Below are 7121 nucleotides of genomic sequence, written 5' to 3'. Positions count from 1 at the left end.
ATGTCATTACCTTCTTCACATGACTTGGGAGTATACAGTGCAGTCAAACAATCCCATGACGTGTGGATGTGGATCTACTTCACAGGTAGTCTGAGTCACAAATGGCACCCTATTCCCTTTATAGTGCACTACTTTTGACCAGAGCCCTATGAACACAACTTGGAGTATGGACTGCATTCAAACGAACCATCATTGAGTGTACATGATCGGAAAAGTTTGACTTGCCACAACTTCCTGCTTCCTCAGAGTACAACTTGGAGCCTTGTGAGGACCCGGGGATGCCACAGTTCGGCCGGAGGAACGGATACAGCTTCAGCATCGGGGACACCCTGACGTTCTCTTGCAACATGGGCTACCGACTGGAGGGGGTGCCAGAGATCATCTGCCTTGGAGGGGGGAGGCGCATGTGGAGCGCACCTCTGCCTAGGTGTGTGGGTATGTAGTCTCCTGCTTTAATTTCCTTTACAACTATTGTTATAAAGCTTGTGGTTGTTGAGACATTACTGTAGAGCTGATTACAGTGATACTCAGTGCTGGGCTGTGTCTGAAAAATCATACTGTTTCCTCAATTACCTCTCAAAGTGCATTGGAAGAGTTGATCCAAGATCCCTTTGAGAGGATTTATTGAGGAAGCAAAGAACCGAGGTAGGAAGGATTTGACAGCTAGTGCCTTTTCTTGACATAGCCTTGCTTTTCCATGTTTAGTCTCAGCTTAGTGCCATCACACCTAATTCAAATAATCAACAGATCTTCAATTAACGGCTTGATAAGCCGAATCAGGTGTTGCACTGCTGAGGTGGAACAAAACCCTGCAATTCTGTGGCTCATCAGGAGCAGGGTTGAGGAACACTGATATAGTGTGCACCATGAACGTTTCCTTGCTTGTTGAGTTCTGAGCACTGAGAAGGAGTAGGAAGTCACAACAGGAGGAGAGGGTACTCTGTTTMAGATATGCCACAGTAAACCCACAGACACACACAGAAACAGACAGGCAGACGGACGGATGGATGGAGGGAGAGACAAATCAACTCAAATCAAATTGTATTGGTCACATACACATGGTTAGCAGATGTTAATGCGAGTGTAGCGCAGTTTACTACGCAGTAAAATCTAACAAGTAATCTAACAAATTCACAACAACTACCTTACACACACAAATACACACAAATGTAAAGGAATGAATAAGAATATGTACATGGAAATATATGGAAGAGCGATGGCATAGGCAGATGCAGTAGATGGTGTAGAATACAGTATATACATGAGTAATGTAGGATATGTAAACATTATTAAAAGTGGCATTATTTAAAATGACTAGTGATACCTCTGTGTAAACATTATTAAAAGTGGCGTTATTTAAAGTGACTAGTGATACCTTTATTAAGTACGTTTATTGAAGCGGCCAGAGATTTGAGTCCGTATGTTGGCAGCAGCCTCCATATGTTAGTGATGGCTGTTTAACAGTCTGATGGCCTTGAGATAGAAGCTGTTTTTCAGTCTCTCGGTCCCTGCTTTGATGCACCTGCACTGACCTCGCCTTCTGGATGATAGCGGTGTGAACAGGCAGTGGGGCTCAGGTGGTTGTTGTCCTTGATGATCTTTTTGGCTTTCCTGTGACATCGGGTGCAGTAGGTGTCCTGGAGGGCAGGTAGTTTGCCCCCGGTGATGCGTTGTGCAAACCGTACTACCCTCTGGAGAACCTTGTGGTTGAGGGCGGAGCAGTTGCCGTACCAGGCGGTGATCCCGACAGGATGCTCTCGATTGTGCATCTATAAAAGTTTGTGAGTGTTTTAGATGACAAGCCACATTTCATCAGCCTCCTGAGGTTGAAGAGGCTCTGTTGCGCCTTCTTCACTACACTGTCTGTGTGGGTGGACCATTTCAGATTGTCTGTGATGTGTACGCTGAGGAACTTAAAACTTTCTACCTTCTCCACTACTGTCCCATCGATGTGGATAGGGGGGGTGCTCCCTCTGCTGTTTCCTGAAGTCCATGATCATTTCCTTTGTTTTGTTGATGTTGAGTGAGAGGTTATTTTCCTGACACCAYACTCCGARGGYCCTCACCTCCTCCCTGTAGGCCGTCTCGTCGTTGTTGGTAATCAGGCCTACTGCTGTAGTGTCGTCTGCAAACTTGATGACAGCCAGGCAGGCAGACACACAGCTAGACACATAGCCAGACAGACAGACACACACAGAGAGACAGACACAGAGCTCTTTCTCTATCCATCTACATCAAAGTCAATCTGCTCCCTGTCCTGTGTCCCTGTAGACGAGTGTCTCTGTGTATCACTAACAAGCTGGGAGAGGTCAAATGGGTTGTCAACGAGGCGAATGCAAAGAGACTAGCATGGCTGCATTGTGCTTTGATAGAGATACTATGGAGTGAGCTCTGAATCTCACTGTCTCAACGTACCAAACAAACTCCAGTCTGATACATCACCTGTTTAGTGTTGTTCCCAGACCCAGATTCGTTGGTATTTCTATTCTTTTAAGTAGGTCAGTTGCACTTAATTGCTCCATGGAATCTTCCTAAAAGTTAATGTTCTGCCCATCTGGCACTCCAGGCACGCTCAATTCAAAACCCACAATTATTTGATAAAAATACGTATAATACTATTTGAACCCAGATCTAGGGGTTACACGGTTTCCTGTAGTTTCTTCTTCCTAAGACGAAGTTTCTACTGGTCTTGTTCCCCCATCAAACCTGTCTCTTCCTGTTTTTTTTACACTACTTAAACCAGCTGCTTCAGTAGAGTAGTGATTTACATTCTGTCATGTTGAGATGTTCCTGGATTGTACTGTATCTCTCTGTAAATTCTACCACGCGGCGTACAGTAAAAGGAATCCAGCAATCGCTCAACATCCATCAAATTCCAGATGCGTCTGAATAAAAGAGTATTTCCTGGAGTGTATCCACACATCCACATCGGTCCTACCAGGCAGAAACTAATTAGTAATGGAGAACTTTTCAGATTTTTCCAACAGAGCTGCACTTTGTTTTTCCTAAGGTGACCTGTCACTTTTCATATTCACTGAAAAAAACATGTTTGTTTGTCACCACTGTTTGTGTATGCTGTTAGTTTACTTGCCTTTGTCCCTGTCGTTCAATGTTGCATGGTATTAGTTGGTGCCAGATCTCCAATCTTGAGAGTGACTACAAAAACCAGGGTCTAGACACACAAAACCGTCTTAACAAGACATTTCTTCTTAACTGCCATTTTTCCCTTAACTATAGACTTATGAAGAAAGTTAATTAAGCAAAGTTGCTATTCCTCAATAACGTTATTGGACATGTTCTTATGTTTCTTCCTACGTTTCTTCCTAAGAAAAACGTTAAGAAATGGGATTCTTGAAAATAATGTTTCAGGGTTTCTTCTTGGAAATGTACTTAACTTTAGAACAGCTAAACTCGTGTCTTTTGACGAATGGATACTTTCATAACCATGAACGTTTTCTTGTGCCACTGCCACGGACACAGTTCGCTACCGGACATTTAAATACAGCAAGAAAACTAATTACATGAGTAGTATCTAGCTAGCTAGTAATTAACAACATATTACTATATTCTAGAAGTGCTAAATAGCTAGCTAGCTAGATAGCTAACTTACTGGTCGTGCAGTCCCTCTACCACCGTCTCTCCTATCATGGACAACACTTTCTCCTCCAGCTGGTCCACATGATTGGTCGATACCCCCCTCCAGTCTTCTTCAACTCCTTGCTTCTCTCAGCTCCCATCTTCTTAACAGTCGACTTCATGTCGGAACACTTTTTTTTACGGCGTCACTGTCCCTTGCCATAGCCCTGACGGCAGAGACAGACTTGGCGAATCTCACCCAGTGGTCTCTGCAGTGACCCCGCAGTTATCGAGTCTCCCCAACAGCAACCTTTTCCTGGCTGCTATTTCCTCCACCGTCACTTCAAGCTCTTGGTTGCTGAAGTTTTATTGCGCGTTCCTTGGTTATCCATTTTGTTTTTGATATCGCTAGTCTGATGGCTACAATGTGTGAAAAATAAAAAATAAAATTCTGTATATTTTTTTTCTTTTCTTGAGACATAAAGCAGATAATTAAATATAATAAAATGGAAATATCATCACTTTATTAAAGTGGTATAAATCTTATCATCCCTGTCACTTAGGCTTATTTATTGGTTTCAAGCACGTCACTAATGTCAATGCCATATAACAAGATATTTAAGTTCTTAGGAAAGATATTTACTAAGTTCCTAAGAAAACTATGAATTCCTAAGAACATTTTGAGGAATTGCACTTACAACAAACTTAAGAACTTCTTATTTTTCCCCTTAAGAAACTTCTTAGGTTTTTTGTAAGAAGTGTTTTGTGAAGACTTTTCAAAATGGCGTCAGGTATTCTGCTTCAGGGGTACAGTACACATTGGGCAGCGATTTTTTTTTTTAATTTAGCCTTTTATCATCAATACAAAGTGGGCAATGTTAGTCTTTAAGGAAGGCTGAAGGGGTTTGTTTTTGGATGTGGATTTTTTTTAAACAGCTGCCTGCCACCAGACCTCCAGCAGCCTGTTAGTCGGTACAATGTACAGTATGAATCATGTGCGGCAGACAGGCAGTAACACAAGCTTCAAGTTTCCCAGCCATCCATCACAAACATTGATTTCTGTAACCATCCCAAAACAAACAACTTTCAAATGAGAATGAATGTGTTGTGCAACTGTCAGTATCAACAACCAGTTAGATTTAAGGGTATCTTCATAACCTAAAGGAGTTCTGATGCCCATTCAACCGTCACTATCAACAACCAGTTAGATTTAAGGGTATCTTCATAACCTAAAGGAGTTCTGATGCCCATTCAAACCCTGACCTATGCAACATACTCATATGTGACACATACAGTATACAATGCCTTCAGAAAGTATTGATACCCCTTAACTTTATCCACATTTAGTTGTGTTACAAAGTGAGATTCAAATGGATTTAACTGTCATTTTTTAGTCAACGATTTACACAAAGTACTGTTTCATTTCAAAAGTGGAAGAAAAATTATTTAAAAAATGTGTAATGTATGGAACATAAAACACTAATATATATTGATTAGATAAGTATTCAACCCCCTTAGTCAATACATGTTAGAATCACCTTTTGCGGCGATTACATTTGAGTTGCTAAGAGCTTTGACCACGTGGATTTTACAATATTTTCCCATTATTCTGTAAAAAAAATCTTAAATATCTGTCATGCCTTGTTATAGATTTTCAAGCTGATTTAAGTCAAAACAGTAACTAGGCCAGTCAGGAACATTCAATGTCATCTTAGTAAGCAACTCCAGTGTATATTTTCCCTTGTGTTTTAGGTTGTCTTACTGAAAGGTGAATTTGTCTCCCAGTGTCTGTTGGAAAGCATAAAGAAACCAAGTTTTCCTCAAAAATGTTGCCTGTGCTTTGCTCTATTCCGTTTATTTTTGATCCAAAACCCTCCCTAGACCTTGCTGATGTCAAGCATAGCTATAACATGATGCAGTCACCACCATGCTTAGAAACGTAAAGAGTGGTACTCAGTAATGTGTTGTGTTGGATTTGCCCCAAACATAACGCTTGGTATTCAGGACATAAAGTTAATTTCTTTGCCACATTTTTCTTCAGTATTACTTTAGTGCCTTATTGCAAACAGGATGCACATTTTAGAATTTAAAAAAAAATCTGTACAGGCTTCCTTATTTTCACTCTGTCATTTATGTTAGTATTGTAGAGTAACAACAATGGTGTTGATCCATCCTCAGTTTTCTCCTATCACAGCAATTAAACTCTGTAACTGTTTTAAAATCACCATTGGCCTCATGGTGAAATGCCTGAGTGGTTTCCTTCCTCTCCGGCAACGAAGTTAGGAAAGGCACCTTTATCTTTGTAGTGACTGGGTGTGTTGATAAGCAATCCAGAGTGTAATTAATAACTTCACTTCAATCTCTGCTTTTCTTTTTTTTACCCATCTACCAATAGGTGCCCTTCTTTGCGAACCATTGAAAAACGTCCCTGGTCTTTGTGGTTGAAACTGTGCTTGAAATTCACTGATCAACTGAGGAACCTTACAGATAATTACATATGTGTGGTACAGAGATGGGGTAGTCATTTTCAAATCATGTTAAACACTATTATTGCACACAGAGTGAGTCCATGCAACTTATTATGTGACTTGTTAAGCACATTTTTACTCCTGAAATTATTTAGGCTTGCCATAACAAAGGGGTTGAATACTTATTGACTCAATACATTTCAGCTTTACATATTTTATTAATTTGTAAACATTTCTAAAAACATAATTGGACTTTGACATTATGGGGTATTGGGTGTAGATCAGTGGCACAAAATCTCAATTTAATCCATTTTAAATTCAGGTTGTAAAACAACAAAATGTGGAAAAAGTCAAAGGGTGTGAATACTTTCTGAAGGCATTGTACTGTATACACTACGCCCTGCGCATTCATAAACGTCCAATTCCTCTTTGCTGCACTGTGTATACTGTACAACCTTTACATATACTGTATGTAAAAAACAATGATCTGAAAGTACAAATCAAACCAACCCATAAGACATGTATCCAACTGGGATGCTTTTACCCAATGAACAGACAGCCTTTCCGTCTCTCTTCAGTTTAATGTTTCTAGATGAATCTCTGCTGACTGTAAAGTGTGTTTCCACCTCCTATTGTTCTCTTATAGGCCCATTCATCACAGCAGGTGGCATTTATGAGGGACGCCATGCTCTTTCCACGGGGTGCAATAACAGTCACATGTGATTGTATACTACGCAGCTTTTTGTATGAGGCGAGAGTAAGATGGCTCCATATGTTCATTGTTGTCTCAGACATCTTTTTGAATGGGTGGAAACAAGAAATTGTACATCATTGTTATAGCATAGCAGTTAAACATGTAATACATGTACATAGGCCAGTGTTAGAGATCTGGAGCCAATTCCTGTTTTTTTAGAGGAAATGATTTTTTTAGAGGAATTGATGAAGCACTCTCATGGACATGAGGGAAGCATTAAGATATGGCTTCCCAAATAGTACCCTAGTCCCTATGGGCCCTGGTCAAAAGCAGTGTACTATATTGGGAATAGGATGTCATTTGGGATGCACCCATGGGTTTGA

General features: G+C 40.5%; 1 long non-coding RNA gene across 1 annotated transcript; it reads right to left on the bottom strand.

Moving 5' to 3' along the window:
• Positions 1-1024: 1024 nt before the first annotated feature.
• On the bottom strand, positions 1025-3946 carry LOC139023409 (uncharacterized). The gene is made up of 3 exons (XR_011474541.1): positions 3611-3946; positions 1928-3156; positions 1025-1769 (listed from the first exon to the last, which is right to left on the bottom strand). It is a non-coding gene; the product is annotated as an uncharacterized lncRNA (long non-coding RNA).
• Between the last annotated feature and the right edge of the window lie 3175 nt (positions 3947-7121).

The sequence above is a fragment of the Salvelinus sp. IW2-2015 genome, linkage group LG31 (assembly GCF_002910315.2).
Source record: "Salvelinus sp. IW2-2015 linkage group LG31, ASM291031v2, whole genome shotgun sequence".
Taxonomy (NCBI): Eukaryota; Metazoa; Chordata; class Actinopteri; order Salmoniformes; family Salmonidae; genus Salvelinus; species Salvelinus sp. IW2-2015.
Note: the sequence above shows the minus strand (reverse complement) of the source record. Positions and strands in the feature narration are given on the sequence as shown.